Below are 22,501 nucleotides of genomic sequence, written 5' to 3'. Positions count from 1 at the left end.
TTTAATCACTGTTGCCTTCCTTTATTACGCAATTTAATCACTGTTGCCTCCCTTTATTACGCAATTTAATCACTGTTGCCTCCCTTTATTACGCAATTTAATCACTACTGCCTTCCTTTATTACGCAATTTAATCACTGTTGCCTTCCTTTATTACGCAATTTAATCTGTTGCCTCCCTTTATTACGCAATTTAATCACTGTTGCCTCCCTTTATTACGCAATTTAATCACTACTGCCTTCCTTTATTACGCAATTTAATCACTGTTGCCTCCCTTTATTACGCAATTTAATCACTACTGCCTTCCTTTATTACGCAATTTAATCACTGTTGCCTCCCTTTATTACGCAATTTAATCACTGTTGCCTCCCTTTATTACGCAATTTAATCACTACTGCCTTCCTTTATTACGCAATTTAATCACTGTTGCCACCCTTTATTACGCAATTTAATCACTGTTGCCTACCTTTATTACGCAATTTAATCACTGTTGCCTCCCTTTATTACGTAATTTAATCACTGTTGCCTCCCTTTATTACGCAATTTAATCACTGTTGCCTCCCTTTATTACGCAATTTAATCACTACTGCCTTCCTTTACCACCAATCACTGCTGCTCAAACGTTGTATATCAATCACTCACTTACCATGTCAACTACTGTCGTCTAAGTAACATAATCCAGTCGCTGAAGTCCAGTGTCCCTTCCTCCTCCTCCTGAGCGTCCCTCTGCTGCGCCACCGCCCGTAGCAGGGCTAGCCATGCACCCTAGAACACGACGACGACCTTCCACCGGCCAATCAGGTCCGACCACCACTGAACAACACAAGTGTCGGGTCGAGCCAGGCAATGTGATGCCCTTCGTTTTCTTTCGGGGCTCGCCAAGAGAGCGTCCCAAATCCACAATCACCTCGTTGAATTTAATTGCCCTGCCGGTAATTAGTGCGTTCTTTCAATTCCGTACAATTTATTGAATTATGAGCTTTCGCCGTATATATTAATTACATTTATTTATTGTGATTTATAAGTGTAAAAGTAGAGACATTCGCTTGGGTAATTTTTTTGTTTTTATTTTTTTTTGAGGGGGGACTTAGCCATTACCTACTTAACCATCATTCAAAACATTTTCGTCTAATTTTCTTCCCTTTATTTAACCGTTGTTAAAGAATTTATCCACTGATTCTACTCCATACCAACCAGTTTCTAATATATGATGTCCCAGAGCTCAGATATAATCATGGTTGACGACAGAGGGAATAATACATGAGTGACCAAGTGTGTTTTTCAACGACGTTCAAACTTGTTTGGGCAATTGGAAAGCGCTTCCCCTTACATACATGTATGTATGTATGTATGTATGTATGTAGGTCAACAGCGAATTAGGGTAGAGGCAGCGCTGTGTGTATGTATGTATGTATGTAATACAACAGGGAGGTAGGGTGGGGTCAGCCATCCCCTGTATTTATGTATGTATATATGTGTGTATGTATATATGTATGTATATATGTATGTATGTATGTATGTACATCAACAACGTTTACACAGTGGGGAACTGAGTATATATCGGGTACACTCCAGGTTTACACAGTGGGGAACTGAGTAAATATCGCCTACAACCCAGGTTCACATAGTGGGAAACTGAGTAATATTGCCTTACACAGTGGGAAACTGAGTAATATTGCCTTACACAGTGGGGAACTGAGTAATATTGCCTTACACAGTGGGAAACTGAGTAATATCGCCTTACACAGTGGGGGAACTGAGTAATATTGCCTTACACAGTGGGGGAAACTGAGTAATATTGCCTTACACAGTGGGGGAAACTGAGTAATATTGCCTTACACAGTGGGAAACTGAGTAATATTGCCGTACACAGTGGGGAACTGAGTAATATTGCCGTACACAGTGGGGGAACTGAGTAATATTGCCTTACACAGTGGGAAACTGAGTAATATTGCCTTACACAGTGGGGGAACTGAGTAATATTGCCGTACACAGTGGGAAACTGAGTAATATTGCCTTACACAGTGGGGAAACTGACTAATATTGCCGTACACAGTGGGAAACTGAGTAATACTGCCTTACACAGTGGGGAAACTGAGTAATACTGGCTACACCCCCAGTGGGGACTGAGTAATATTGCCTTACACAGTGGGGGGAACTGAGTAATACTCGCTACACCCCAGTGGGGACTGAGGTGTGACACTAGAGTTAACATTTCCAGTCTCCCGGGGCCTTGCAAATCCCCCCCCCCCCCCTCTTCTTCCCTCCCCCCTCTCTCTCTCTCTCTCTCTCTCTCTCTCTCTCTCTCTCTCTCTCTCTCTCTCTCTCTCTCTCGTCGGTCTTCATTAGCGAACAGTTTTCTTCTAGAATGGTAGAACACTTGTCTATCGAAATGGGAGAACACCTATCTATTGAAATGGGAGAACACTTGTCTATTGAAATAGGAGAACACTTGTCTATCGAAACTGGAGAACACTTGTCTATCGAAATTGGATAGCATTTGTCTATCGACATGGGAGAACACTTATCTATCGAAATGGGAGATCACTTCTCTATTCAAATGGGAGATCACTTGTCTATCGAAATAGAAGGTCACTTATCTATCGAAATAGAAGATTACTTGTCTATTGAAATGGGTCGAAAACAATGGTGTGTGTGTGTGTGTGTGTGTGTATGTGTGTGTGTGTGTGTGTGTGTATGCGTGTGTGTGTGTGTGTGTGTGTGTGTATGCGTGTGTGTGTATGTATGTGTGTGTATGCGTGTGTGTGTGTGTGTGTGTGTGTGTGTGTGTGTGTGTGTGTGTGTGTCTATCACCGCAATGGTAAGTAACCCACCCAGCCCTCGTGACCTTGACCTCTGACCTTACTCAGGTCACAAGGTGGGCTGGTGGTGTCGTCCCGCTGTTATAACACGCCCGTGTGATAACACGCCCGTGTGTTAACACGCCCGTGTGATAACACGCCCGTGGGTTAACACGCCCGTGTGATAACACGCCCGTGTGATAACACGCCCGTGGGTTAACACGCCCGTGTGATAACACGCCCGTGTGTTAACACGCCCGTGTGATAACACGCCCGTGTGTTAACACGCCCGTGTGATAACACGCCCGTGTGATAACACGCACGTGGGTTAACACGCCCGTGTGATAACACGCCCGTGTGATAACACGCCCGTGTGTTAACACGCCCGTGTGATAACACGCCCGTGTGTTAACACGCCCGTGTGATAACACGCCCGTGTGATAACACGCCCGTGTGTTAACACGCCCGTGTGATAACACGCCCGTGTGTTAACACGCCCGTGTGTTAACACGCCCGTGTGATAACACGCCCGTGTGATAACACGCACGTGTGTTAACACGCCCGTGTGATAACACGCCCGTGATAACACGCTCGTGTGTTAACACGCCCGTGTGTTAACACGCCCGTGTGATAACACGCCCGTGTGATAACACGCCCGTGTGTTAACACGCCCGTGTGTTAACACGCCCGTGTGATAACACGCCCGTGTGTTAACACGTCCGTGTGTTAACACGCCCGTGTGATAACACGCCCGAGTGATAACACGCCCGTGGGTTAACACGCCCGTGTGATAACACGCCCGTGTGATAACACGCCCGTGTGATAACACGCCCGTGTGATAACACGCCCGTGTGTTAACACGCCCGTGTGATAACACGCCCGTGGGTCGCTGTGGCTAACACAAGGGGGCAATGGTAATGGTGGCAATGCATTGCTCCTGCTCAAGTCTATGTCAAAAGTCTATGTCAAAAGTCTATGTCAATGCTCTGCTCGCTGTCAATTTCTATGTCATTTCTCTGTTAATTCTCTAGTCTATTCTATGTCGATTCTCTGTTCATTCTACGTCATTTCTCTGTTGATTCTATGTCTATTCTCTTCTCTGTCAATTCCATGTCAATTTCTATGTCGTTTCTCTGTAAATTCTGTCATTTCTCTGTCAATTCTATGTCATCACTCTGTTAATTCTATGTCTATTCTGTTCCCTGTCAATTCTATGTCAATTCTCTGTTAATTCTATGTCTATTCTGTTCCCTGTCAATTCTATGTCAATTCTCTGTTAATTCTATGTCTATTCTGTTCCCTGTCAATTCTATGTCAATTCTCTGTTAATTCTATGTCTATTCTGTTCCCTGTCAATTCTATGTCAATTCTCTGTTAATTCTATGTCATCTCTGTTGATTCTAAGTCTATTCTGTTCTCTGTCAATTCTATGTCATTTCTATGTCAATTCTCTGTCAATTCTGTGTCAATTCTCGTCATTTCTATGTTAATTCTCTGCCAATTCTCTGTCATTTCTCTGTCAATTCTCCGTCATTTCTCTATCAATTCTATGTCATTTCTCTGTCAATTCTCTGTCAATTCTCTGCCAATTCTCTGTCAATTCTCTGTCAATTCCATGTCAATTCTCTGTCAATTCTACGTCATTTCTCTGTCATTTCTCTGTCAATTCTATGTCAATTCCATGTCAATTCTCTGTCAATTCTCCGTCATTTCTCTGTCATTTCTCTGTCATTTCTCTGTCAATTCCATGTCAATTCCATGTCAATTCTCTGTCAATTCTACGTCGATCTCTGTTAATTCTATGTCATCTCTGTTGATTCTATGTCTATTCTGTTCCCTGTCAATTCTATGTCATTTCTCTGTCATTTCTCTGTCAATTCCATGCCAATTCTCTGTCAATTCTCTGCCAATTCTCTGTCAATTCCATGTCAATTCTCTGTTAATTCTATGTCTATTCTGTTCCCTGTCAATTCTATGTCAATTCTCTGTCAATTCTCTGCCAATTCTCTGTCAATTCTCTGCCAATTCTCTGTCATTTCTCTGTCATTTCTCTGTTAATTCTATGTCTATTCTGTTCCCTGTCAATTCTATGTCATTTCTCTGTCAATTCTCCGTCATTTCTCTGTCAATTCCATGTCAATTCTCTGTCATTATTCTCCGTCATTTCTCTGTCAATTCTCCGTCATTTCTCTGTTAATTCTATGTCTATTCTGTTCCCTGTCAATTCTATGTCAATTCCATGTCAATTCCATGTCAATTCTATGTCAATTCTCTGTCATTCCATGTCAATTCTATGTCAATTCTCTGTCAATTCTCTGCCAATTCTCTGTCATTCCATGTCAATTCTCTGTCATTATTCTCCGTCATTTCTCTGTCAATTCCATGTCAATTCTCTGTCAATTCTCTGCCAATTCTCTGTCAATTCCATGCCAATTCTCTGTCAATTCCATGTCAATTCCATGTCAATTCTATGTCAATTCCATGTCAATTCCATGTCAATTCTCTGTCAATTCTATGTCATTTCTCTGTCAATTCTATGTCATTTCTCTGTCAATTCTATGTCAATTCTCTGTCAATTCTCTGTCAATTCTATGTCATTTCTCTGTCAATTCTCTGTCAATTCTATGTCATTTCTCTGTTCAATTCTCCGTCATTTCTCTGTCAATTCTATGTCATTTCTCTGTCAATTCTCTGTCATTCCATGTCAATTCCATGTCAATTCTCTGTCAATTCTCGTCATTTCTCTGTCATTTCTCTGTCAATTCTCTGTCATTTCTCTGTCAATTCTATGTCATTTCTCTGTTAATTCTATGTCTATTCTGTTCCCTGTCAATTCTATGTCATTTCTCTGTTAATTCTATGTCTATTCTGTTCCCTGTCAATTCTATGTCAATTCTCTGTCAATTCTATGTCAATTCTCTGTCAATTCCATGTCAATTCCATGTCAATTCTCTGTTAATTCTATGTCTATTCTGTTCCCTGTCAATTCTATGTCAATTCTCTGTTAATTCTATGTCATCTCTGTTGATTCTATGTCTATTCTGTTCCCTGTCAATTCTATGTCATTTCTATGTCAATTCTCTGTCAATTCTCTGTCAATTCTCTGTCAATTCTATGTCAATTCCATGTCAATTCTATGTCATTTCTCTGTCAATTCTCCGTCATTTCTCTGTCAATTCTCTGTCATTATTCTCCGTCATTTCTCTGTCATTTCTCTGTCAATTCATGTCAATTCTCTGTCATTCCATGTCAATTCTCTGTCAATTCTATGTCATTTCTCTGTCATTTCTCTGTCAATTCTCTGTCAATTCTATGTCATTTCTCTGTTCAATTCTCCGTCATTTCTCTGTCATTTCTCTGTCATTTCTCTGTCAATTCCATGTCAATTCCATGTCAATTCTCTGTCAATTCTACGTCATTTCTCTGTCATTTCTCTGTCAATTCTATGTCAATTCCATGTCAATTCTCTGTCATTATTCTCCGTCATTTCTCTGTCAATTCCATGTCAATTCCATGTCAATTCTCTGTCAATTCCATGTCAATTCTCTGTCATTTCTCTGTCAATTCCATGTCAATTCTCTGTCATTATTCTCCGTCATTTCTCTGTCAATTCCATGCCAATTCCATGTCGATTCTCTGTCAATTCTCCGTCATTTCTCTGTCAATTCCATGCCAATTCTCTGTCATTATTCTCCGTCATTTCTCTGTCCAAATTAACCAAGGTCAAAATAATGAGGAGGTTTAAGGTGTTTTAATTTATACGGATTAATTTCGATTTAAATTAAGGGTAAGATGTGGTGGACGACAACACTAAGTGGATGGCAAGCCAGCTTTTTGGGGGAGGGAAGGAAGGAAGGAAGGCCTTTAATTACCAGTATAATCTACGTCAGGCTCTCACGTTGTTTCTTAAGCTACTGTAGTCCTTCTTCATCCTAGGGTTACCAATGGTGTCCCAGGAGGGAGGAGAGGAGGGAGGGAGGAGAGGGAGGGAGGGAGGGAGGAGAGGGAGGGAGGAGAGAGGGAGGGAGGGTGGGAGGGAGGAGAGAGGGAGGGAGGGAGGAGAGGGAGGGAGGAAGAGGGAGGGAGGGAGGGAGGAGAGGGAGGGAGGAGGGAGGGAGGGAAGGAGGAGAGGGAGGGAGGGAGGGAGGGAGGGAGGGAGGGAGGGAAGGAGGAGAGGGAGTGAGGGAGGGAGGGAGGAGGGAGGGAGGAGGGAGGGAGGGAGGAGAGGAGGGAGGGAGGGAGGGAGGATGAGGGAGGGAGGGAGGAGAGGGAGGGAGGAGAGGGAGGGAGGGAGGAGAGGGAGTGAGGGAGGGAGGGAGGGAGGGAGGAGAGGGAGGGAGGAGAGGGAGGGAGGGGGAAGCTAAGGGGGGGTGGGGTGGGGTGAGGTCCTTCGTTACTCCTCCTTAGTACTGGTAACGTGTTACTGTGTTCTTTAGTATTGGTAACGTGTTACTGTGTTCTTCAGTACTGGTAACGTGTTACTGTGTTCCTCAGTATTGGTAACGTGTTACTGTGTTCCTCAATACTGGTAACGTGTTACTGTGTTCTTCAGTACTGGTAACGTGTTACTGTGTTCTTCAGTACTGGTAACGTGTTACTGTGTTCTTCAGTACTGGTAACGTGTTACTGTGTTCTTCAGTACTGGTAACGTGTTACTGTGTTCTTCAGTACTGGTAACGTGTTACTGTACCTCAGTACTGGTAACGTGTTACTATTCCTCAGTACTGGTAACGTGTTACTATTCCTCAGTACTGGTAACGTGTTACTATTCCTCAGTACTGGTAACGTGTTACTATTCCTCAGTTCTGGTAACGTGTTACTGTTCCACAGTACCAGGTAGCAGTGTTCAATGGCGGGCCGTTCTTGCAGTTTACATATTTTATCTATTCCTTTCCAGGTTTCCCTTCAAGCCATTTTCTTTCCTTTTTTGGGGGTTGGGAAGACGTTCTCGCCTTTTCCTTTGGCCATTTTAGTCGCCTTTGTCCTACCAAAAAGATATATATATATTCCAGCAGTTCATTCACAATTTCCCGGCACTACAATATTTTGCAGTATTCTGTTTGAAGCACGGAACATGGAAAGGTATTTCCAGATCTGTTCCATTCCAGTGTTTGAAGAAACACTTGGGAAAGGCATTTCCAGTTTTTCCAGATCTGTTCCATTCCAGTATCTGTTCCATTCCAGTGTTTGAAGAAACACTTGGGAAAGGTATTTCCAGATCTCTTTTTTCCAGTCTGTTTTAAAGACTACTTCGTGTGTGTGTGTGTGTATGTGTTGTGTGTGTGTGTGTGTGTGTTATGTGTGTGTGTGTGTGTGTGTGTGAGTGTGTGTGTGTGTGTTGTGTGTGTATGTGTTGTGTGTGTGTGTGTATGTGTGTGTGTTGTGTGTGTGTTGTGTGTGTGTGGTGTTGTGTGTGTGTGGTGTGTGTGTGTATGGTGTGTGTGTGTGTATGTGTATGTGTGTGTGTGTATGTGTTGTGTGTGTGTGTGTTATGTGTGTGTGTGTGTGTTGTGTGTGTATGTGTGTGTGTATGTGTATGTGTGGTGTGTGTGTGTGTGTGTGTGTGTATGTATGTGTGTGTGTGTGTGTGTGTGTATGTGTGTGTTGTGTGTGTGTGTGTGTTATGTGTGTGTGTGTGTTGTGTGTGTGTGTGTTGTATGTGTGTGTGTGTGTATGCGTGTGTGTGTGTGTGTGTGAGTGTGTGTGGTAATGTGTGTGTGTGTATGTATTGTGTGTGTGTGTGTGTGTGTTGTGTGTGGTGTGTGTATGCGTGTGTGTGTGTGTTGTGTGTGTATGTATGTGTGTGTATGCGTGTGTGTGTGTGTGTGTGTGTGTGTGTGTGTCTATCACCGCAATGGTAAGTAACCCACCCAGCCCTCGTGACCTTGACCTCTGACCTTACTCAGGTCACAAGGTGGGCTGGTGGTGTCGTCCCGCTGTTATAACACGCCCGTGTGTTAACACGCCCGTGTGATAACACGCCCGTGTGATAACACGCCCGTGTGATAACACGCCCGTGTGATAACACGTCCGTGTGATAACACGCCCGTGTGATAACACGCCCGTGTGTTAACACGTCCGTGGGTTAACACGCCCGTGTGTTAACACGCCCGTGTGTTAACACGCCCGTGTGATAACACGCCCGTGTGATAACACGCCCGTGGGTTAACACGCCCGTGTGTTAACACGCTCGTGTGATAACACGCCCGTGTGATAACACGCACGTGTGTTAACACGCCCGTGTGATAACACGCCCGTGTGATAACACGCCCGTGTGATAACACGCCCGTGTGATAACACGCACGTGTGATAACACGCCCGTGTGTTAACACGCCCGTGTGATAACACGCCCGTGTGATAACACGCCCGTGTGTTAACACGCCCGTGTGTTAACACGCCCGTGTGATAACACGCCCGTGGGTCGCTGTGGCCAACACAATTGTAATGGTGGCAATGCATTGCTCCTGCTCAAGTCTATGTCAAAAGTCTATGTCAAAAGTCTATGTCAATGCTCTGTTCGCTGTCAATTTCTATGTCATTTCTCTGTTAATCTCTAGTCTATTCTATGTCGATTCTCTGTTCATTCGACGTCATTTCTCTGTTGATTCTATGTCTATTCTCTTCTCTGTCAATTCCATGTCAATTTCTATGTCGTTTCTCTGTAAATTCTGTCATTTCTCTGTCAATTCTATGTCATCACTCTGTTAATTCTATGTCTATTCTGTTCCCTGTCAATTCTATGTCAATTCTCTGTTAATTCTATGTCTATTCTGTTCCCTGTCAATTCTATGTCAATTCTCTGTTAATTCTATGTCATCTCTGTTGATTCTAAGTCTATTCTGTTCTCTGTCAATTCTATGTCATTTCTATGTCAATTCTCTGTCAATTCTCTGTCAATTCTCGTCATTTCTATGTTAATTCTCTGCCAATTCTCTGTCATTTCTCTGTCAATTGTCCGTCATTTCTCTATCAATTCTATGTCATTTCTCTGTCAATTCTCTGTCAATTCTCTGCCAATTCTCTGTCAATTCTCTGTCAATTCCATGTCAATTCTCTGTCATTTCTCTGTCAATTCTCCGTCATTTCTCTGTCAATTCCATGTCAATTCTCTGTCAATTCTCCGTCATTTCTCTGTCATTTCTCTGTCAATTCTATGTCAATTCTATGTCAATTCTCCGTCATTTCTCTGTCATTTCTCTGTTAATTCCATGTCAATTCCATGTCAATTCTCTGTCATTATTCTCCGTCATTTCTCTGTCATTTCTCTGTCAATTCTCTATCAATTCTCTGTCATTATTCTCCGCCATTTCTCTGTCAATTAACCAAGGCCAAAATAATGAGAGTAAAACGGATTAATTACGATAATTAAGGGAAGATATGGAGGACGACAACACTAAGTGGATGGCAAGCCAGCTTTTTGGGGGAGGGAAGGAAGGAAGGAAGGCCTTTAATTACCAGTATAATCTACGTCAGGCACACACGTTATTTCTTAAGCTACTGTACGTCCTTCCTTCATCCTGGGGTTACCAATGGTGTCCCCAGGAGGGAGGGAGGAGAGGGAGGGAGGGAGGAGAGGGAGGGAGGGAGGGAGGGAGGGAGGGAGGGAGGGAGGGAGGAGAGGGAGGGAGGGAGGGAGGGAGGGAGGGAGGGAAGGAGGAGAGGGAGGGAGGGAGGGAGGGAGGGAAGGAGGGAGGAGAGGGAGGGAGGGAGGGAGGGAGGGAGGGAGGGAGGAGAGGGAGGGAAGAGAGGGAGGGAGGGAGGGAGGGAGGGAGGAGAGGGAGGAGAGGGAGGGAGGGAGGAGAGGGAGGGAGGAGAGGGAGGGAGGGAGGGAGGGAGGGAGGGAGGAGAGGGAGGGAGGGGGAAGCTAAGGGGGGGTGGGGGAGGGAGGGGGGGTGGGTGAGGTCCTTCGTTACTCCTCCTTAGTATTGGTAACGTGTTACTGTGTTCCTCAGTATTGGTAACGTGTTACTGTGTTCTTCAGTACTGGTAACGTGTTACTGTGTTCTTCAGTACTGGTAACGTGTTACTGTGTTCTTCAGTACTGGTAACGTGTTACTGTACCTCAGTATTGGTAACGTGTTACTGTACCTCAGTATTGGTAACGTGTTACTATTCCTCAGTTCTGGTAACGTGTTACTATTCCTCAGTTCTGGTAACGTGTTACTGTACCTCAGTACTGGTAACGTGTTACTATTCCTCAGTTCTGGTAACGTGTTACTGTTCCACAGTACCAGGTAGCAGTGTTCCATGGCGTTCTTGCAGTATACATATATATCTCTTCCTTTCCAGGTTTCCCTTCAAGCCATTTTCTTTCCTTTTTTTGGGGGGAAGACGTTCTCGCCTTTTCCTTTGGCCATTTTAGTCGCCTTTGTCCTACCAAAAGATATATATATATTCCAGCAGTTCATTCACAATATCCCGGCACTCACAATATTCTTTCAGTATTCAGTTTGAAGCAAGACATGGGAAAGGTATTTCCAGATCTGTTCCATTCCAGTGTTTGAAGAAACACTTGGGAAAGGCATTTCCAGATCTGTTCCATTCCAGATCTGTTCCATTCCAGTATCTGTCCCATTCCAGTATCTAGTCTGAAGAAACACTTGGGAAAGGTATTTCCAGATCTCTTTTTCCAGTCTGTTAAATACATACTTCGTGTGTGTGTGTGTGTGTGTGTGTGTGTGTGTGTGTGTATGTGTGTGTGTGTGTGTGTGTGTGTGTGTGTATGTGTGTGTGTGTGTGTGTGTGTGTGTATGTGTGTGTGTGTGTGAGCGATGACACTACGTGGTTCCGTCGTTAAATCTCCCCCACAACCCCACTGACTGGGACTGATGTAATGGGGTTGGATCCCACTGACTGTCAACCCCTTCCTCATAAAGAGATAAGATTAACGAGAATGTAAAACGATCGGGACTGATGTAATGGGGCTGGATCCCACTGACTGTCAACCCCTTCTTCATAAAGAGATAAGTGAGAATGTAAAACGATCCTACCTTAAGAATTAATGGGTGTTGATCACACGCTCCTTAAGATAAGCATAAAAGGCCAAGCAACTCAAATCAGCCCCTTAAAAGGTCAAGCAACTCAAATCAGCCCCTAAAAGGTCGAACAACTCGATCCCTAAAAGGTCAAGCAACTCAAACAAGCCCCTTAAAAGGTCAAGCAACTCAAATCAGCCCCCTAAAAGGCCAAGCAACTGAAATCAGCCCCCTAAAAGGTCAAGCAACTCAAATCAGCCTCCTAAAAGGCCAAGCAACTCAAATCAGCCCCCTAAAAGGTCAAGTAACTCAAATCAGCCCCCTACAAGGTCAAGCAACTCAAACCAGCCCCTTAAAAGGTCAAGCAACTCAAACCAGCCCCTTAAAAGGTCAAGCAACTCAAACCAGCCCCTTAAAAGGTCAAGCAACTCAAACCAGCCCCTTAAAAGGTCAAGCAACTCAGATCAGCCCCCTAAAAGGCCAAGCAACTGAAATCAGCCCCCTAAAAGGCCAAGCAACTCAAATCAGCCCCCTAAAAGGCCAAGCAACTGAAATCAGCCTCCTAAAAGGCCAAGCAACACAAATCAGCTCCTAAAAGGTCAAGCAACTCAAACCAGCCCCTTAAAAGGTCAAGCAACACAAATCAGCTCCTAAAAGGTCAAGCAACTCAAATCAGCCCCCTAAAAGGCCAAGCAACTGAAATCAGCCCCCTAAAAGGCCAAGCAACTGAAATCAGCCCCCTAAAAGGTCAAGCAACACAAATCAGCTCCTAAAAGGTCAAGGTCTCTCTCTCTCTCTCTCTCTCTGGGTAGAGGCTGCTCCTTTACATCTCCTCTCCTTCATCAAGATCCTTCATCAAGATCCCTAACCCCCTTTTCCTTTCCCTTTCCCCCCCACAACACACACCTTCCTCTCTTGCTTAGGATGGACTTCGAAAAGACATTTCGTTTTTCAGCACAAAAGCGATGGAGGGAGGGAGGAAGGGGGAGAAAAATACCCCTCCCTCCCTCCCTTATTACACACAATTCCAGTGCAATATCGCCCTGTGTGTGTGTGTGTGTGTGTGTGTGTGTGTGTGTGTGTGTGTGTGTGTGTGACACTTAAAAGTGCACTTTGATCCTTTGCAATATACAGAATCCAGTCAACGGCAAAATTTTTTCCCTCTAGTGAAAAACACGATTTGCCAAAACCTGGTTCACGAGACATGCATGTATGAATCTTAATAAAAATCCATCTTTTTATATATATATATATATCCCTATTCTATAACTACATCTATAGCTCCATTCTTATACATCTATATCTATATCTCTCTTTTATCTATATCACCCTTTTTTGTATCTGTATCTCCCTTTTATATATCTGTATCTCCCTTTTATATATGTATATCTCCCTTTATATATATATATATAATATATATATATATATATATATATATATATATATATATCATCCTTTTTTTATAACTACATCTATAGCTCCATTTTCATACATCTATATCTATATCTCCCTTTTTTATGTCTATATCTCCCTATTATATATCTATATCTCCTTTTTTCATATCTATATCTCCCTTTTTTATATCTACATTTATATCTCCTTTTTTATATCTATATCTCCCTTTTTTATATCTACATTTATATCTCCTTTTTTATATCTATATCTCCCTTTTTATATATCTATATCCACAGCTCCCTTTTTATACATCTAAATCTATATCTCCCTTTTTTATATCTATATCTCCCTTTTTTTATATCTATATCTATATCTCCCTTATTTTTTTTCCCAGGTTTTCAGCGCACGTAACAGAAGAATACGAAACATACATGTAGAAAAAAAAAATAAAAACGGAAAAATATGAAACATCACCGAAAAGGGTCATTTTTATTGCAATTCTTTATTGTCTATTGTCTATTGTCTAGAGGCCTCCAGCATTCCCCCCCTTTTTTCCAATGGGTGTGTAAACAGATCTTATGAACAACGGAGAGAGAGGCGTTTTTAAGTAACTTCTACGCTTCTTCTCTCACTGAACAGTATATATATATGATGATGTGATTATTACACGAAAGTGCACTTGGGAACCTTTCGTGTTTCATTTTCCCCGTGGACTCATAGGAATATATATATATATATATATATATATATATATATATATATATATATATATATATATATATATATATATATATATATTTTTTTTTTTTTTTTTTTTTTTTTTTTTTCATACTATTCGCTATTTCCCGCGATAGCGAGGTAGCGTTAAGAACAGAGGACTGGGCCTTTGAGGGAATATCCTCACCTGGACCTCTTCTCTGTTCCTTCTTTTGGAAAATTAAAAAAAAAAGAAAAAAGAGAGGGGAGGATTTCCAGCCCCCCGCTCCCTTCCCTTTTAGTCGCCTTCTACGACACACAGGGAATCCGTGGGAAGTATTCTTTCTCCCCTATCCCCAGGGAATATAAACATATATATATTTCCCCCCCTCACACCATATATATATATATATATATATAAAGTTCCTAATTTGATAACTTACACACTTAACATGCTGACACACACACACACACACACACACACACACACACACACACACACACTACACACACACACACACATACACACACACACACACACACAAACAAACACACACACACATAAGTATACAAAACCAGTGTTTCTGGACAACTTTCTGCATACGTATGCATTAATTTGCATACGTATGCATTAATCTGCATACGTATGCATTAATTTGCATACGTATGCATTAATCTGCATACGTATGCATTAATTTGCATACGTATGCATTAATTTGCATACGTATGCATTAATTTGCATACGTATGCATTAATCTGCATACGTATGCATTAATCTGCATACGTATGCATTAATTTGCATACGTATGCATTAATTTGCATACGTATGCATTAATCTGCATACGTATGCATTAATTTGCATACGTATGCATTAATTTGCATACGCCTTGTCCAGTATATTCTACTATCATAGTCTGGAGTCTTTCTCGGTGACCACAAGAACCTATTTGAGAGGTTAAAGGAGGGAGAACACTCGCTTACACCAGGTTTTGATGCGCTTTAAGTACACTCGCTTATACAGGTCTTATTCGCTCCGCATATATCCTTGAAGTCTAAACCGATGTCGAATTGGATATATATATATATATATATATATATATATATATATATATATATATATATATATATATATATATATACACTTTGTCGCTGTCTTCCGCGTTAGCGAGGTAGCGCAAGTAAACAGACGAAAGAATGGCCCAACCCACCCACATACACATGTATATACATACACGTCATAAGCATATATATATATATATATATATATATATATATATATATATATATATATATATATATATATATATTCGTACAACATCTTGGATGGTTGGGAGGGACATTTCGTAACCCCAATGTCTTCAAAACACTATTCGAAGCCTCCACCACACCCCTTACGTCCACACATCCTTATATTAGACAAGTGGGTTTCTAAAGTCAATAACAACCTCACTGAGCACTTGCTCCTTTATTTTCCCTTCTGTCCCTCAAGAGCATCACAAGAACCAAGTGATTATTCCTCCAGGTTATTCATAAATTGAAGAACCGATCCATGTCTTAAGTTTCCAGTCGACTGTAATATCTTCCAGTCTTCCGCAAAGTCTCTCGTCTTTGGCATCATATATGACCAAACTATTCCTCCCTCACGACTCTCATTATCTGGAAGTGCCTCTGGAAAAGCGTGTCACTGACTGGAAGACAGCCAATGGGACTGAGCGAAACACTTCCAGGAAACGGATGGTCGTCCTGGGCACCAGAGGTTGTGGTCGCTGGCAAACTTGGGCGACAACTGCCACACTGGCGTGGCTTCTGTCATACGAGCGGATGTGAGGAAGACATATGAGGGCCTTGGAACACAGCTGGAGGCTTGTGTGCACAGTCCTTAAGATATGAGGGCCTTGGAACACAGCTGGAGGCTTGTGTGCACAGTCCTTAAGATATGAGGGCCTTAGAACACTGCTGGAGGCTTGTGTGTACAGTCCTTAAGATATGAGGGCCTTAGAACGCTGCTGGAGGCTGTGTGTACAGTCCTTAAAACACAACTGGAGGCTGTGTGTACAGTTCTTAAGATATGAGGGCCTTAGAACACTGCTGGAGGCTGTGTGTACAGTCCTTAAAACACAACTGGAGGGTGTGTGTACAGTCCTTAACATATGAGGGCCTTAGAACACTGCTGGAGGCTGTGTGTACAGTTCTTAAGATATGAGGGCCTTAGAACACAGCTGTGTGTACAGTCCTTAAGATATGAGGGCCTTAGAACACAACTGGAGGGTGTGTGTACAGTCCTTAAGATATGAGGGCCTTAGAACACAGCTGGAGGCTGTTTGTACAGTCCTTAAGATATGAGGGCCTTAGAACACAGCTGGAGGCTGTTTGTACAGTCCTTAAGATATGAGGGCCTTAGAACACAACTGGAGGGTGTGTGTACAGTCCTTAAGATATGAGGGCCTTAGAACACAGCTGGAGACTGTGTGTACAGTCCTTAAGATATGAGGACCTTAGAACGCTGCTGGAGGCTGTGTGTACAGTCCTTAAGATATGAGGGCCTTAGAACACAGCTGTGTGTACAGTCCTTAAGATATGAGGGCCTTAGAACACAGCTGTGTGTACAGTCCTTAAGATATGAGGGCCTTAGAACACAACTGTAGGGTGTGTGTACAGTCCTTAAGATATGAGGGCCTTAGAACACAGCTGGAGACTGTGTGTACAGTCCTTAAGATATGAGGGCCTTAGAACACAGCTGTGTGTACAGTCCTTAAGATATGAGGGCCTTAGAACACTGCTGGAGGCTGTGTGTACAGTTCTTAAGATATGAGGGCCTTAGAACACAGCTGTGTGTACAGTCCTTAAGATATGAGGGCCTTAGAACACAACTGGAGGGTGTGTGTACAGTCCTTAAGATATGAGGGCCTTAGACCACTGCTGGAGGCTGTTTGTACAGTCCTTAAGATATGAGGGCCTTAGAACACAGCTGGAGGCTGTTTGTACAGTCCTTAAGATATGAGGGCCTTAGAACACAACTGGAGGGTGTGTGTACAGTCCTTAAGATATGAGGGCCTTAGAACACAGCTGGAGACTGTGTGTACAGTCCTTAAGATATGAGGACCTTAGAACGCTGCTGGAGGCTTGTGTGTACAGTCCTTAACATATGAGGGCCTTAGAACACTGCTGGCGGCTTGTGTGTACAGTCCTTAAGATATGAGGGCTTTAGAACACAGCTGTGTGTACAGTCCTTAAGATATGAGGGCCTTAGAGCACAGCTGTGTGTACAGTCTATGAGGGCCTTAGAACACAACTGGAGGCTGTGTGTACAGTTCTTAAGATATGAGGGCCTTAGAACACTGCTGTGTGTACAGGCCTTAAGATATGAGGGCCTTAGAACACAACTGGAGGCTGTGTGCACAGTTCACCAACCAATATTTGCCATCAATTAATCCTTCCCTCTGTTGATCAGAAAGAGCAAACTTTGCCGATCACCAAGAGGCTGATGACTTAAATCCAATTTCCATGTCTGTTACCAATGCAATTTTGATAAGAGAGATAAAACAGCAGTTCCTCCATGAGGTAATCATACCCAATACTGATTGGGGAAGACCCTATCGTTCATTATCCTGATGAATCTCAAATCAAGAAGTGAATTTCAATTAACAGGTTATCCTCAGTCAATAATCATTCCACCTCCCTCCACCTCCCGTCCACCTCCCTCCACCTTCCCTCGGGAGCATCATTTCCCTTTTTTTCTTTTGACTCGCGTGAATGAGTCTAGTAAACAGCCCTATGAACCAATTATACTACCAACCAGACCCTGTAGTTACACACGGCCGTACTAAATCGGACTATCTCTTTCTCTCCTCAAGTAGCTGAATGTGAGAATCCAGTCGCGGAATTTCATCCACGCTATCTGGGAGCAGATAACAGACGACGTGCACTGTCAAAGCCTTTTGATTAGCTAATCAGAACGCAAAGGAATACACCATAGACCTTTGATAAGTTATCAGAATGCAAAGGAAGACACCATAGACCTTTGAAGAGATATCAATATACAAACGAACACACTCTCTAAGCCTTTGATAAGCTATCAGTATACAAAATACACCATGGCCTTTGAACAGATACCAATAAACAAACGAACGCACCACACAAGGGGAATTTGAAGACCAATGGACCATTGGGTATGTCTGCGAGGCTCTTGGCGAGAGTGGTAAACCTCAAAAGACTCACGTGAAAATAAGGTGACAAGATGGGCCTCCTCGTCTAACACCATTGTTCACCTTCGGGTGGTGATGGTCGTGGGGTATAGAGGGGTCGAACGGAACATCGGAGCAGCTTCAAAAGCTTCTGTTCGAAACATGGAAGCAGCTTCAAAAGCTTTTGTTTGGAACATCGAAGCAGTCTCAAAAGCTCCTGTTCAAAACATCGAAGTAGCTTTAAAAGCTTCTGTTTAGAACATCGAAGCAGCTTCAAAAGCTTCTGTTTAGAACATCGGAGCAGCTTCAAAAGCTTCTGTTCGAAACATGGAAGCAGTTTCAAAAGCTTCTGTTCGAAACATCGAAGCAAGCTTCAAAAGCTTCTGTTCGAGTCGCCAAGAATGAATTCTCTACAAGCTTTGCCCCTCCTTAATGTTGCGTTCTGCTGGTGTGCTGAGAATTTACGACCGGAGAGAGAGAGTGAGAGAGAGAGAGAGAGAGAGAGAGAGAGAGAGAGAGAGAGAGAGAGAGAGAGAGAGAGAGACCCCTCCCCCCTTCCTTTCCCACAAAGACAGCCAGTGACGTAAATCACTCCGCAACACTACGCGGCTTTCCAGATGTTTTCTCTATTCACGAAAGTCTAAATATAACGAAATAAAAAAGGAAAAGAGGAAGCAAGAGCAAGAGATGGGTCAACGAAAGGGCACTTTGGGTGGAAAAAAAAAACGAAGGTGTGTGTGTGTGTGTGTGTGTGTGTGTGTGTGTGTGTGTGTGTAGACCCGACTCTTTCAAGGAAGATGGAGAAGACGAGTGAAGGAAGAGGAAGGGAGGAAGGGATCATAACGTTCAATCCTCGATTGGTCTGTCGTCATAAAAATACTGTGGGAAGCAGCATTATTCAGCCGTTATAACAGACCGAGATCCTTACAATTAAAAGCACTTGTGGAAAATCCCACCCTTTCCATTACGGTAAAGTATTTCCAATCGCTGACAGGCAGGCTCATGTTTTCCACGTACAGTGTTGGCAAAATTCATCCAAATATATTTTGAGCTCGTGATTAACTTACCCCGTATAGAAAACAGGACCGAAATAGTCCTTTATAGAAAGATTTATCATTTCATACGGGTTCATACGGGGCAAGATATATATATATATATATATATATATATATATATATATATATATATATATATATATATATATATATATATATTGGAAAGGATCACAATTTTGCGCGTGATCAAGTATATTCCTATGAGTCCACGGGGAAAATGACACACGATAAGTTCCCTTATCGTGTTTCATTTTCCCCGTGGACTCGTAGGAATATACATACATACATACATACATACATATATATATATATATATATATATATATATATATATATATATATATATATATATATACACACACACACCAAATGGCGTCCTAGCTACGTCTCTTCGTTGTATATCAACTGACTTATACATATTTCTCTCGTGTCTCCCCTGATGATGTGATCATTACACGAAAGTGCACTTGGGAACTTATCGTGTTTCATTTTCTCCGTGGACTCATAGGAAAATATATATATATATATATATATATATATATATATATATATATATATATATATATATATATATGTATATATATATATATATATATATAATCCCCCCTGGGGATAGGGGATGAAGAATACTTCCCACGTATTCCCTGCGTGTCGTAGAAGGCGACTAAAAGGGAAGGGAGCGGGAGGCTGGAAATCCTCCCCTCTCGTGTTTTTTTTTTTTTTTTTTTTTTTTTTTTTTTCCAAAAGAAGGAGCAGAGGGGGGGCCGGGTGAGGATATTCCACAAAGGCCCAGTCCTCTGTTCTTAACGCTACCTCGCTGATGCGGGAAATGGCGGATAGTTTAAAAGAAAGAAAGAATATATAATCACCCTCTGATGAAGCTACGCTGAACCATCACGTGAAAGAACACCTCACTCCAAAGGAGTCCACATTCCCCAGCTACTGGAAGTAGCGCAGCCCTGCGCCGCAAGGGGCTCTGGAGAAAAATCCGAAATAACTCCAAGAATTAGTCTTGAATAAATGGTAATTATGGTCATTATGGTAATTACCTTCAGGGTAATGACTTAATCATCACCTGTCCTCTCGAATGAAGAGAAAAAAATGATGTGAAGAAAACGTACTGTGGGGTGGGGAGTGGGAGGGGGGGGGATGAGGAGAGAGAGAGAGAGAGAGAGAGAGAGAGAGAGAGAGAGAGAGAGAGAGAGAGAGAGAGAGAGAGAGAGAGAGAGAGGGAGGGAGGTGGAGGCCAAAGCATCCACGGGCTGACTCTATGGCTGACGAGTCTAGGTGCTGACGCTATTACTGACGTAATACACGAGTCTAAGTGCTGACTACATTGCTGACGTAATACACTATAGGGAGGGAAGGGAGGTGTGGAATCCATGGTCGCGTTCATCTGTGTTGGTCTGACACGTAATACACGCGCGTGTGTACGTGTGTGTGTGTGTGTGTGTGTGTGTGTGTGTGTTCTTTATGGATGATTGGGGGAATAATAACAATAGCCTCTCCTCTCTCCTGGAAACCACAAGATATTACCACCAAGACTACCTCCACGAACTCAGGCTACGGGGTGGTGGAGCTATACGTATAATGGAGGAAGTTATGCTCTGGGAAGCTCTACGTATAGGTAAGGAGGTTATCCCAAAGCATGTGTTTGCGTCACCCCCCCCCCTGCACGAGCATAATAATAATAATTCACCACAGGAATGAATAACACTTGTATTCCTAGGGGACGGCATTTCGTCCATTTCTCTCTGTACGTCTCCCGTATTATTACACAGTCTCTCTCTCTCTCTCTCCCTCTCTCTCTCTCTCTCTCTCTCTCTCTCTCTCTCTCTCTCTCTCTCTCAAACCGTCCCTACAGCGCCTCTGTCTGTCTGTCTGTCTGTCTGTCTCTCTCTCTCTCTCTCTCTCTCTCTCTCTCTCTCTCTCTCTCTCTCTCTCTCTCTGTTTTACAGCCATTCTTTCGACCACTACCGCTCCCGCGAGCTCTCTAGGCACGCCTAACGTCCTTCAGCCACTGAGGCACAGCTTGTCGTACGTGGCATACACCTGGCCGCTGCACTGACATGAACCAGGTATATATAAGTGTACATTGACCTTTATGGTATAAGCAATTAAGGTCTAGAATTCTACTCTTCCTCTATGTTCATCTCGTCTTTCTTTTCCACGTTGAAGAGTCGGGTCTGCAAACAGCTGAAGACTCTAGTTAATTTCTTCTTCACCTCATCCGAGATGGCCATGGTTGGGGAATGTCTTAGTGGTGAGCTAATATATATATATATATATATATATATATATATATATATATATATATATATATATATATATATATATATATATATATGTGCGCGAACGTATATACGTTTACATGTTTAAAGACGAATTTCTTTCATGAATGCATGGGTGTATGTACAAAAACAATGCCATATATATATATATATATATACATATATATATATATATATATATATATATATATATATATATATATATATATATATATATATATATATATATTTTCTTTCATACTATTCGTCATTTCCCGCATTAGCGAGGTAGCGTTAAGAACAGAGGACTTTGCCTCAGAAGAAATATCCTCACCTGGCCCCCTTCTCTGTTCCTTCTTTTGGAAAATTGAAAAAAAAAAAAAAACGAGAGGGGAGGATTTCCAGCCACTCGCTCCCTCCCCTTTTAGTCGCCTTCTACGACACGCAGGGAATACGTGGGAAGTATTCTCTTTCTCCCCTATCCCCAGGGATAATATGACCACCAGAATACACACCCAGACACCCAGTCACTGACGAGACTTTCACCCACAGACATACATCACCCACACAGAACCACAGGCAAGCCATGGGGAACACATCGATCACAACATAGGAGACATGTTTACCTCCTCACCCTCACCCCTTCCCCTCATTGTAGCTACGAACTTGACTTAAAAAATATAACACGAGGCACCTACCGATCATTTCCCCCCTCCACTCAAAGTGAGGGGACCCTGGGCAGCGTAGCGGAGGAGAGGAAGAGGAAGGGGGAAGTGTGTGGTGGTGGTTCACTCCCACCCTTCGTACTGAGGGTACGAAAGCCAGCCACTTGATGCAGGAGCGGGAGCTTCGAGGAGGAGGAGGAGGTGAAGGAGGAGGAGGAGGAGGAGGAGGAGGAGGAGGAGGAGGAGGAAGAAGAGGAGGAGAAGGAGGAGGAGGAGGTGTAGGAAGAAGAGACGACGATCCACGAAGACTTCGCTCGAGATAAGAGTGAGAGAGAGCTTCGTTGCTTCGGAGTTCAGATAGAGTGAGACAGCTTCGTTGCTTCGGAGTTCAGATAGAGTGAGAGAGCTTCGTTGCTTCGGAGTTCAGATAGAGTGAGAGAGCTTCGTTGCTTCGGGGTTCA

The 22,501-nt window shown here is 42.8% G+C and overlaps 1 protein-coding gene across 7 annotated transcripts in view; it reads right to left on the bottom strand.

Annotated features, from left to right (window-relative positions):
• LOC139757588 (thyrotropin-releasing hormone receptor-like) overlaps positions 1–22,501 on the bottom strand; it is an 833,567-nt gene that overhangs the window by 170,111 nt on the left and 640,955 nt on the right. For 2 of the 7 annotated variants that reach the window (XM_071678219.1, XM_071678220.1), the window contains exon 1: positions 22,074–22,501. This exon is cut by the window's right edge and continues 890 nt beyond it. The exons of 4 other annotated variants lie outside the window; for them this stretch is intronic. The gene's annotated coding sequence lies outside the window, so the exon portion shown is untranslated. Of the gene's footprint in view, positions 1–645; positions 927–22,073 lie in introns of those variants that run through there. One more of the 7 variants, XM_071678218.1, reaches the window with a different exon arrangement.

The sequence above is a fragment of the Panulirus ornatus genome, chromosome 27, assembly GCF_036320965.1.
Source record: "Panulirus ornatus isolate Po-2019 chromosome 27, ASM3632096v1, whole genome shotgun sequence".
Taxonomy (NCBI): domain Eukaryota; kingdom Metazoa; phylum Arthropoda; class Malacostraca; order Decapoda; family Palinuridae; genus Panulirus; species Panulirus ornatus.
The sequence above is the reverse complement of the archived record's forward strand: the minus strand, read 5'-3'. Positions and strand labels throughout refer to the sequence as shown.